Source organism: Anolis sagrei, chromosome 9 (assembly GCF_037176765.1).
Source record: "Anolis sagrei isolate rAnoSag1 chromosome 9, rAnoSag1.mat, whole genome shotgun sequence".
Lineage (NCBI taxonomy): Eukaryota > Metazoa > Chordata > Lepidosauria > Squamata > Dactyloidae > Anolis > Anolis sagrei.
The window spans coordinates 35910376-35922879 of NC_090029.1; positions in this window are offsets into that span (position 1 = coordinate 35910376).

The window sequence follows — 12504 nt, forward strand, 5'->3', positions numbered from 1 at the left end:
TCATCTATATAAATAAAAATATAATGTTTGTTTGTGGGATTAACAGAACTCAAAAACCACGGGGGGAATTGACACCAAATTTGGACACAAGACACCTAACAACCCAATGCATGTCCTTCACTCATAAAAACACTGAAAAACACAGCAAAAGGGACTTAAAAAGCCTCAAAAAGCTAAATGACGAAAAGCTACATGGCAATACAGAAAAAGGGAAGAAAGAGGGAGGGAAGGGGAGAAAAAAAGGAAGGAAGGAAGAAAGGAAGAGGGAGGGAAAGAAAGAAAGAGAAAGAAAGAAAGAAAGAAAGAAAGAGAAAGAAAGAAAGAAAGAAAGAAAGAAAGAAAGAGGGAGAAGGAAGCATGGAAGCAAAGAGAAGGAAGGAAAGAAGGAGGGGAAGGAAAGAAGGAAAGAAATAGAAAAGGAAGAAAGGAGAGAAAGAGGGAGGGAAAGAAAAAGTGAAGGAAGGAAAGTTAGAGAAAGAAGAAAGGAGAGAAGGAAGGAAAGGGAGCGAAGGAAGGGGGGAAGATGTAGAGAAAGAGAAGGAAAGAGAAGGAAGAAAAGAGACAGCAGAAGAGAAAAGGGGAAGGAAGGAAGAGATAGAGAAGGAAGGAAGAAGAGAAGGAAAGATGGGAAGGAAGGAAAGAGGGAGTGAAGGAAGGAGGGAAAGAAGAGAAAGAGAGAAGGTTGGCTACAGCAAAGCGTGACGGGTATAGCTAGTCTATATAAATAAAAATGTAATGTTCGTTTGTGGGATTAACATAACTCAAAAACTACTGGACGAATTGACATGAAATTTGGACACAAGACACCTACTAACCCAAGGAGTGACCATCACTCCAAAAATTGATTTTGTCATTTGTGAGTTGTAGTTGCTGGGATTTATAGTTCACCTACAATCAAAGAGCATTCTGAACTCCACCAATGATGAAATTGGGCCAAACTTAGCACAAAGGACTCCCACGACCAACAGAAAACACCAGAAGGGTTTGGTTGGCATTGACCTTGAGTTTGGGAGTGGTAGTCCACCTACATCCAAAGAGCACTTTGGACTCAAACAATGATGGATTTGGACCAAACTTGGCAAATATTCCATACGCCGAACTAGGAACACAGATGGAGTTTGGGGGAAATAGACCTTGACATTTGGGAGTTACCAGGATTTATAGTTCAACCTATAATGAAAAAGCACTATGAACCCCATGAACGACACAATTGGGGCAAACTTCCCACACAGAACCTTAATGACCAACAGAAAATACTTAAGGCTATCCAGTCCTACTTCTTTCACCAGGGCAAGAAAACGTAATCAAAGCCCTCCTGACAAAGAGCCATCCAGCTATAGATATAGATATATGATCCACACACACACAGATATAGTATCATAGATTTTAAAGGGACCCCTAAAGAAGGGCAATTATGTTTTGCATGTTCCAAAGTAGGAAAATCAGACAATTTCCACATCATAGAATCATAGAATCAAAGAGTTGGAAGAGACCTCATGGGCTATCCAGTCCAACCCCATTCTGCCAAGAAGCAGGAATATTGCATTCAAAGCACCCCTGACAGATGGCCATCCAGCCTCTGCTTAAAAGCCTCCAAAGAAGGAGCCTCCACCACACTCCAGGGCAGAGAGTTCCACTGCTGAACGGCTCTCACAGTCAGGAAGTTCTTCCTAATGTTCAGATGGAATCTCCTCTCTTGTAGTTTGAAGCCATTGTTCTGCGTCCTAGTCTCCAAGGAAGCAGAAAACAAGCTTGCTCCCTCCTCCTCCCTGTGGCTTCCTCTCACATATTTATACATGGCTATCCTATCTCCTCTCAGCCTTCTCTTCTTCAGGCTAAACATGCCCAGCTCCCCAAGCCGCTCCTCATAGGGCTTGTTCTCCAGACCCTTGATCATTTTAGTCGCCCTCCTCTGGACACATCCCAGCTTGTCAATATCTCTCTTCAATTGTGGTGCCCAGAATTGGACACAATATTCCAGATGTGGTCTAACCAAAGCAGAATAGAGCATGGGGAGCATGACTTCCTTAGATCTAGACACTATGCTCCTCTTGATGCAGGCCAAAATCCCATTGGCTTTTTTTGCCGCCACATCACATTCCTGGCTCATGTTTAACTTGTTGTCCAGGAGGACTCCAAGATCTTTTTCACACGTACTGCTCTCGAGCCAGGCATTGTCCCCCATTCTGTATCTTTGCATTTCATTTTTTCTGCCAAAGTGGAGTATCTTGCATTTGTCACTGTTGAACTTCATTTTGTTAGTTTTGGCCCTTCATCTCTCTAATCTGTCAAGATCGTTTTGAATCCTGCTCCTGTCCTCTGGAGTCTTGGCTATCCCTCCCAATTTGGTGTTGTCTGCAAACTTGATGATCATGCCTTCTAGCCCTTCATCTAAGTCATTAATAAAGATGTTGAACAGGACCGGGCCCAGGACGGAACCCTGCGGCACTCCACTTGTCAACACTGACAAAGAAACAGCAAGAAATACTGTTTACCCACAAGCATCAAGACATGACGTATATTAGAAACCAACACTTACTCATTACTTTATTTTCCAGATCACCAGACTGGGCCTCAGCAACGCGTGGCAGGGGACCGCTAGTAAATAAATAAAATTTACTTTTATCTGTGTTTCAATGTTTATAGGCATTGAATGTTTGTCTTTGTGTCTGTCCTGAGTCCCCTCGGGAAGATAGGGCGGAATACAAATAAAAGATTATTATTATTGTATTGTCGAAGGCTTTCATGGCCGGAATCACTCAGTTCTTGTGGGTTTTTTTCGGGCTATATGGCCATGTTCTAGAGGCATTTCTCCTGACGTTTCGCCTGCATCTATGGCAAGCATCCTCAGAGGGTGGATTATTATTATTAGTAGTAGTAGTAGTAGTAGCAGTAGCAGTAGCAGTAGTAGTAGTAAAGGTAAAGTTTTCCCCTTGACATTAAATATAGTTGTGTCTGAATCCAGGGAGTGGGGTGAGCTCCCGTCTGTCAGCTTTAGCTTCTCATGCGGCGACATGAGAGAACGTACCAAGTTTCTATGAAATTGTGACTTTTATTTCCTGTGCTGGTCTATGACCGAAATAAATGATTTGATTTGATTTGAGAGAACCCTCCCAGAGGATGGTAAAACTTCTGGGTATTCCTGAGCAACGTCCTTGCAGATGGCTGATTCTCTCACACCAGAAGCGACTTGCAGTTTCTCAATCGGTCCTGACACACCCAAAAAAAGGACATCAGATTTTTAAAGGTGGCTACCACATCATCTCTTGATCTTCTCATCATTAGGCTTTTCATCAAAAATATTGGATACAGCATGGAAAAGTCCTGCGTTTGGAGTGCAGTTCCTAGGATGCCTTGGCCAAGAAAGCCAAGGGAGGGATTATCAGTGTTGTAAACAAAAGGTAGCTTTCCGAAATCCTGGTCTCGGGGTTTCTTCAGTAGCCAGATCATAAATGCCATGTTCTGCTGCTGACTCTCTGTGACTTGCTTTTCACCAGTCTGGAATACCTACTTGCTTTCTTGGTGGTAATTTGGGACTTTCCTGACTTTCAAGTATGGATTCAAACAAGGGAAGCTTGATGTATTGTCGAAGGCTTTCATGGCTGGAATCACTCAGTTCTTGTGGGTTTTTTCGGGCTATATGGCCATGTTCTAGAGGCATTTCTCCTGACGTTTCGCCTGCATCTATGGCAAGCACCCTCTGAGGATGCTTGCCATAGATGCAGGCGAAACGTCAGGAAAAATGCCTCTAGAACATGGCCTTGGGAAGTCTGATCTGGCCACGGTGGTCCACGCTCTTGTTACATCCCGGATAGACTACTGCAACGCGCTCTACGTGGGGTTGCCCTTGAAGACTGTTCGGAAACTCCAACTAGTCCAGCGTGCGGCAGCCAGATTGCTCACCGGAGCGACATACAGGGAGCATACCACCCCCCTGTTGTGCCAGCTCCACTGGCTGCCGGTCCAATTCCGAGCACAATTCAAAGTGCTGGTCTTAACCTACAAAACCCTATACGGTTCTGGTCCAGTGTATCTGTCCGAACGTATCTCCCTCTACGTCCCACCTCGGAGTTTGAGATCATCTGGGGAGGCCCTGCTCTCGACCCCACCACTCTCACAAGTGAGGCTGGTGGGGACGAGAAGCAGAGCCTTCTCAGTGGTGGCCCCCCACCTGTGGAATTCACTCCCAGGGGAAATCAGAACAGCACCAACCCTCCTCTCCTTCAGGAGGAGGGTGAAGACATGGCTGTGGAACCAGGCCTTTGGGCAACCAGGCAATTAGACAATGACAACCAAATAAGACAACCAGATGTGTAAGATCGGCAGGATTGTCGAAATGGAACCAAAACAGATCTTTGAGTTAATTGTACACTGATGGGTAGGAGGAAGATCCAGGTTTGTATTGTTTTTACTGATTTTATCATTTTACTGATTTTATTGGATAATGTTGAATTGTGGGAATTTGTACTGTTATATTTTTTGTGATGATTGTTTGTGTAGCAGGCGTCTAAGTGCGCCTTGCAGCTGTAAGCCGCCCTGGGTCCCCTTCGGGGTGAGAAGGGCGGGGTACAAGAACCCCAAATAAATAAATAAATAAATAAATATAGCCCGAAAAAACCCACAAGAACGAAGGGAAGCTTGGTTGGAGACACGATGCCAACCACCTTAAGAGCTGGCCATGCTAGAGGCCTCAGACGATTGAAGACGAGAAAGAAGACATAATATTTTTCTTAATCAGCCCGTGAGCTGCCTAAAGAGCATCCCCTCATCCTTCTAGCAAAATGAAAAGTCAGGCTGCTGCGGCAAGGGTTGCTGTTCAGAAGCTGCAGGCTTGCAATAAATAGAATAGATTTCAACAACACACAAGCACAGGCTCTCTCACCGTCCTCTGGTCTGGAAAAACCCGGGAGGCTCAGCAGGGAGTTGGCTCATTGCCGAGACCTGGGCAGGAGAAAGCGATTGCAGGCTGTGAAGGAAAAAATAAATAAGAGGTAGGAATGGTGCTCAAGCCAAAGAGCTGCAAATTAGTTTTTCAAGGTCTGATATTACTAAAGCTCCGGTGGCAGGCAGGTTGGGGTGACCGCAGAAGGAAGGAACTGCAAGAGTCAGTGAGTGAATGGGAAACTGCAAAGTTTATTCCTCTTCCTTCCTCAGTGGTTTTAGTTGGGTCCTAATGTGAATGTTGAGCTGATTAGAATCCGTAGGGATACCAAGGTGCTTGTCTATAAAGCTATTGTCCTCCCAACCCTGCTATATGTCTGTGAGACGTGGACTGTCTACAGACGTCACATGCAACTCCTGGAACGATTCCATCAGTGCTGCCTCCGGAAAATCCTGCAAATCTCTTGGGAAGACAAGCGGACAAACGTCAGCGTGCTGGAAGAAGCAAAGACCACCAGCATTGAAGCGATGGTCCTCCAACATCAACTCCGCTGGACCGGCCACGTAGTCCAGATGCCCGACCACCGTCTCCCAAAACAGTTGCTCTGCTCTGAACTTAAGAACGGAAAACGGAATGTTGGTGGGCAGGAAAAGAGATTGAATGATGGGCTCAAAGCCAACCTTAAAAACTCTGGCATAGACACTGAGAACTGGGACGCCCTGGCTGTTGACCGCTCCAGCTGGAGGTCAGCTGTGACCAGCAGTACTGCAGAATTTGAAGAGGCACGAATGGAGGGCGAAAGGGAGAAGCGTGCCAAGAGAAAGGCGTGTCAAGCCAACCACGACCGGGACCGCCTTCCACCTGGAAACCAATGCCCTCACTGCGGAAGAAGATGCAGAGCAAGAATAGGGCTCCACAGCCACATACGGACCCACAAGAATATTGGAAGACAATCCTCCTCGGAAAATGAGGGATTGCCTAAGTAAGTTAGAATCATACTAGGGTTGAATGAAAAGTAATGCCTCCACCTTCGTTACTTGGTTTTGGATGGGAATGTTTTAATAAACCAAACACAGAAATAATCCTTACAACGTGCTCTTTAACTACCACTATTCACTTTTCCATATAATCCCCAGACAATTGGAGACATTTCAGCCAACAGTGAACAAGCTTTCTGAAGCCGCCATGGAAGAAGTCAACACTCTGTTTCCGCAACCAGTGTCTCCCAGTTCTCTCAATGTCTTCATCAGAATCATAATCATGTCCCCGCAGATCTTCTTTCATTATTGGGAACAGATGGAAGTCAGATAGTGCTAAATCTGGACTGTATGGAGGATGCCGTACGGTGGTGAGATCCAGTCTCTGAAGTTTCAAGTCTGTGCGCTTTCATTTCAGGCGTCAGCATCCTGGGTACCCATCATGCACAGATCTTCCGATAACCAGGCAAAGCAATAATGTGACCCACACGTTCTTGTGAAATGCCGATTATGCTTGAAATTTCTCTCTGAGTGATACGACGATCGTCCTGAATCAGTCTGTCAAGCTTTTGCTTGTGAAACTCGGTGGTTGCTGTCACAGGACATCCAACGCTTTGTTTGTTACGCAAGTCAGATGTTCCCACCTCAACATCTTTAAACTTACTCGCCCAACAACAAACAGTACTCACATCAACACAATCACCATAAACAGCTTGCATTCTCTGATGAATCTCCTTTGGGGTGACACCTTCTGCTGTCAACAATTTAATGACTGCACATTGCTTAAGTCTCATTGACCGATCTTCTGTGCAGGGTTCCATACTTCACACTCTAACAACACAACCATTCAATTCTAAGGATTCCCACCAAAATGGAACTGTAGAGGAGAGTCTACTGAACAAGCCAGTACCTGCCACATACCAGTACTGCCATCTGTTGAGGAGATACGAAGGCTGGGGCATTACTTTCCATTAAACTCTCATAGAATTGCAGAACTGGAAGAAACAACTAGGGCCATCTGGTCCCATACCCTGCCATACGGGAAGACACAATCAAAGCACCCCTGACAGATGTGCTCAAAACTTCCAGAGATGGAGATTCCACCATACTCTTAAGGGCTTTTCCACAACGCCCTTTTGCCCAGGATCTGATCCCAGGATTATCCGCTTAAACTGGGATATATGGTCCCCACTGCCAGAGAACCTGGGATAAACAGATAATCTGGGATCTGATCCTGGGATATAGGGACAGTGTGGAAGGGCCCTAAGGCAGCATATTCCACTGCTGGACAGCTCTTAACTTCAGGAAGTTCTTCCCAATGTTTAGGTCGGTGTTTCCCAACTTTTTTTTTTTACTAGGGACCACTTGACCAGGGACCACTTTGACCAGGGACCCCCTCTCCAACATTAATACCGAAAAGGTTACGAATCAGTTTTTGGTTAACTTTAGATTTGGTTATTTGGATGCAGATTCAGAAAATTGTATTGGATAGACCACATCAGCTCAGCTTATGATGCAGAACAAATGCCATCCAGTAGTCGTCATCTGCTCGTCCAAAGAAAACCATGCTTAGTAAGTCTTATCACTATTAGAGGATTTCACGAGATCAATCACTCTTGTTGCAACGGTGTAGTAAAGGTAAAAAAAGCCAATGGGATGTTGGCCTGCATCAATAGGAGCCTAGTGTCTAGATCTAAGGAAGTAATGCTACCCCTCTATTCCGCTTTGGTTAGACCACACCTGGAATATTGTGTCCAATTCTGGGCACCACAATTCAAGAGAGATATTGACAAGCTGGAATGTGTCCAGAGGAGGGCGACTAAAATGATCAAGGGTCTGGAGAACAAGCCCTATGAGGAGCGGCTTAAGGAGCTGGGCATGTTTAGCCTGAAGAAGAGAAGGCTGAGAGGAGATATGATAGTCATGTATAAATAAATACGTGAGAGGAAGCCACAGGGAGGAGGAGGGAGCAAGCTTCCTTTCTGCTTCTCTGGAGACTAGGACGCAATGGAGCAATGGCTTCAAACTACAAGAGAGGAGATTCCATCTGAACATAAGGAAGAACTTCCTGACTGTGAGAAACGTTCAGCAGTGGAACTCTCTGCCTCGGAGTGTGGTGGAGGCTCCTTCTTTGGAAGCTTTGAAACAGAGGCTGGATGGCCATTTGTCAGGGGTGATTTGAATGCAATATTCCTGCTTCTTGGCAGAATGGGGTTGGACTGGATGGCCCAGGAGGTCTCTTCCAACTCTTTGATTCTATGATTCTATGATTCTAGGTGAGGCTGTGGACCATATTTTAGTTCTTGCAGACCACTGGTGGTCCACGGACCACAGGTTGGTAACCGCTGGTTTATGTGGAATCTCCCCCCTCCCCTGCAAGAGGTGTGTGTGTGTGTGTGTGTGTGTGTGTGTGTGTGTGTGGGCTTTCCCCATCTTTTGGTATCTTGGAAGGTGTTGTGCTTGGTTCTGGCCACAGGGGGTTGCTGTCACTCCATCTCCCTGCCAAAGAGCTAATTCATAGCTTTCTTCCTCCTTTGGATTGAATTGCCAGCATTCCTTCTGGGTGTCTCAGAATACCTCCCCGGCTTTTTAATGAGCGGTACCTATTTGTCTAACTTCATTTTTTTTGCTTTCAAACCGCTAGGTAGGCAGAAGCTGGGCTAAAGGCCAGGAGCTCACCCTTGTTAGAGCATGTAAAAAAATCATTTGGTGAGTGTGTTAACTGAAAATGCAAAGCATCAAGATTGGTTGGGCCACACTCAGGGAGCTAGCTGAGCCTGGGAGTTTTGGCAACAGTTACATATTTAGGCTGTTATGCAGGAGCTTGCAGAGAGAGACAGTTCTTGCTTCATGAGCTGCTGGAAGGAGATCTTCCACATGGACACCGAAAGACCATTTTAATCTCTCTCAAAAGACATTGTGTGAGTCAATGCAACTGTACACATGTATGTTTCTCTGCATTACAAAGAGTAAACTACTTGTTCTTTACTGATCATCTGCGTGGCATATTTTCTTTCTCTGGCAAGACAGAGTGTGGACTGATAAAATGCAAACTATGCATGATTTTTCATTATGCCACAACGCTGATCCAGCTTCGAAACTGGCAGCCTTTTGACTGACAAGATTGACTACAACTGGTGTTTAACCTGCTGTGCTAAAGCAGGCACTACATACATACCGTGAGATTGAGATTTATACTGGAAAATCTTCACTATTGGAACTTTGAGGAATTCTGGATGGAGATAACGTTGCTGTTTGTTTCGTAGAGTTCAGGCCAGCTTCCTCCTCTCATAAGCCTGCCTTCTCTCTCCTGTGAATTGGCATCCATGATCTGGAAAAGACGAAATGCAACAATGTGGCGGCAAAAAAAGCCAATGGGATTTTGGCCTGCATCAATAGGAGCCTAGTGTCTAGATCTAAGGAAGTGATGCTCCCCATGCTCTATTCTGCTTTGCTTAGACCACACCTGGAATATTGTGTCCAATTCCGGGCACCACAATTCAAGAGAGATATTGACAAGCTGGAATGTGTCCAGAGGAGAGCGACTAAAATGATCAAGGGTCTGGAGAACAAGCCCTATGAGGAGCGGCTTAGAGAACTGGGCATGTTTAGCCTGAAGAAGAGAAGGCTTAGAGGGGATATGATAGCTATGTATAAATATGTGAGAGGAAGCCAGAGGGAGGAGGAGGGAGCAAGCTTGTTTTCTGCTTCCTTGCAGACTAGGACGCGGAACAATGCCTTCAAACTACAAGAGAGGAGATTCCATCTGAACATGTGGAAGAACTTCCTGACTGTGAGAGCCGTTCAGCAGTGGAACTCTCTGCCCCGGAGGGAGTGTGGTGGAGGCTCCTTCTTTGGAAGCTTTTAAGCAGAGGCTGGATGGCCATCTGTCAGGGGTGATTTGAATGCAATATTCCTGCTTCTTGGCAGAATGGGGTTGGACTGGATGGCCCAGGAGGTCTCTTCCAACTCTTTGATTCTATGATTCTATGAATGCTGTCCAAAAAAGAGAGGAAACGCCACTCGCTACAGGCAGGTGGCACAACTGACTAAAGCAGTGATCTTCAAACCTCCAAGCATCAGGGAATGCCTTTCCAGATTAGCCTGCCTCCTTAGAAAGTCTGGGATGATACACGGGCGATGTTACAAGGACTGCATCCCGGTGCACCTTGGCTCCCTAAATTGCCGATTCCAAGCTTCCATTGGACAGAACCACAGCTGTTAAAGTGGGATAATAGTATTAGTAAGGTAAAGGTAAAGGTTTTCTCCTGACATTAAGTCCAGTCGTGTCCGACTCTGGGGGTTGGTACTCATCTCCATTTCTAAGCTGAAGAGCCAGCGTTGTCCGTAGACACCTCCAAGGTCATGTGGCTGGCATGACTGCATGGAGCGCCGTTACTTTCCCAGCGGAGCAGTAGCTATTGATCTACTCATGTTTGCATGTTTTCAAGCTGCTAGGTTGGCAGAAGCTAGGGCTGACAGTGGAAGCTTAAGTCGCTCCCTGTATTCGAACCTGCAACCTTTCGGTCAACAAGTTTAACAGCTCAGCAGTTTAACCCACTGCGCCACGGGGGCTCCCAGAAACCTTTTACTGCTGCCAAATTTTGGGGGATCACAACACTAAACTAAGGAGACCCCATTTGGGGACTCACAATTTAAGAAGCAGTGCTCTATGAAGTCAAGGAGTTTTGGGTTGTTGTAGGTTTTTCGAGCTATATGACCATGTTCTAGAAGCATTCTCTCCTGATGTTTTACCTCCATCTATGGCAAGCATCCTCAGAAGTTGTGAAATTGTCTGTAGACACCTCCAAGGTTATGTGGCCAGCATGACTGCATGGAGCACTGTTACCTTCTCGGCGGAGCGGTTCCTATTGATCTACTCACATTTACATGTTTTTGAACTGCTAGGTTGGCAGAAGCTGGGGCTAACAGTGGAAGCTCACCCCATTCCCCAAATTCGAACCTGCGACCTTTCTGTCAGCAAGTCCAGCAATTCAATGCTTTAACCCATTGCGTCACGGGGACCATACATAATCTATATAAATAAAAATGTAATGTTTGTTTGTGGGATTAACATAACTCAAAAACCACTGGATGAATTGACACCAAATTTGGACACAATACATCTATTAGGCCAACAAGTGACTAACACACATAAAAACACTGAAAACACAACAAAAGAGACTTCAAAAGCAACCCCCCCCCCCCAAATTTCAATGCATACACAAAACCATATACACACACACATATATACACATATTTATTTATGTATTTACAACATTTCTATCCCGCTCTTCTCAACCTCCACAGGGGGACTCTAACGATGGCAACAATTTGATGCCGCAAATAATACATTATAACAGCAAGATAAAATCATACAATGCAATAGATTGAAAACACACACCAATTATACAATCGTAAAGCCATTTCCATTATAACAATTAAATGTTCAAAGTGCTGTTGTGTCTTCTAGCCAAAAGCTTGGTTCCAAAACCACGTTTTCAATTTTTTTTCTGAAAGAAAGGAGGGAGGATGCCAATCTAATTCCGCTGGGGAGTGAATTCCACAATAGGGGGGTCACCACCGAGAAGGCCCTGTCCCTCATCCCCGCCAGAGTCTAGGACTGGGCGGTTTCGTTTCGTTAATTCGTAATTCGTTAAAAATTCGTTATTTTTTTATAACGAAGCGATAACGAACCATTCTGGAGCAATTTAAAAACGAAACGAATTTTAAAATTCGTTTCGTAAATGCTTCGGATTCGTTATGTGTTCGTTTTGTTATCGGTTTGAGGTCGTTTCGTTATTATTTCCGCATGTCTGGGGCAAGTTTTATAGTTGTTTTTTGTTTAATTAGTGAAAAAAATATATAATTATCACACCAACAGTCAACAACAGAGGGAGAGGGAAGCTTCAGAAGTTCCCCCTGTCCCATTTGGAGGTTTTTTAGCGTATTGCGCAGTCTCATCCGCCATTAACGAATCGATTCGTTATTGTTTCGTATTTGTTTCGTTAATGTTTCGTAATTTTTTTAACATTTACGAAATTTCATAAATATCGAACTTTTTAAAAGAAAAATTTCGGAATTCTTTTAAATATCGAAACGCAAAAACCCCCAAAAAACGAATCGATTTTAGAAACAAATTTTTCCGTTGTTACCCAGGCCTACGCCAGACGCGTTTGCGAAGCTGGTGGGACCGAGAGTAGGTCTCCCCGGTGGATCTTAGACTACGAGGCGGAATGTAGAACATATTCACAAATATATATACACACACAATGCATATACACAGACTGGGCCACAGCAACGCGTGACGGGGACAGCGAGTAGTGTTATAATTCTGTAATGTGAGAGGTCCTCTTGTTTCAGTCTATTTGGGTCCAGGAGTCTCTCCAGAAGTGTATTCCCACACGTGAAGTCTATTTCCCGACTGTGTGTCTCCTCCTCTCATTTTTGGAATCTTCTGAACATCTCCCAACGCTGTGGGTCCTGCCAGAGTCTTTGCGGCCAAGACTGACTGTATGTTTTTGCAAACTTCCAGCTCTCGACATGTTCCCAGCTTGCTGTGAGCTTCCTCGCTTTCATCTATCAAAGTAATAGCGGACATTACATTTATCTGACTGGGCTTTACCCTCCCAACTATTCTTTCCC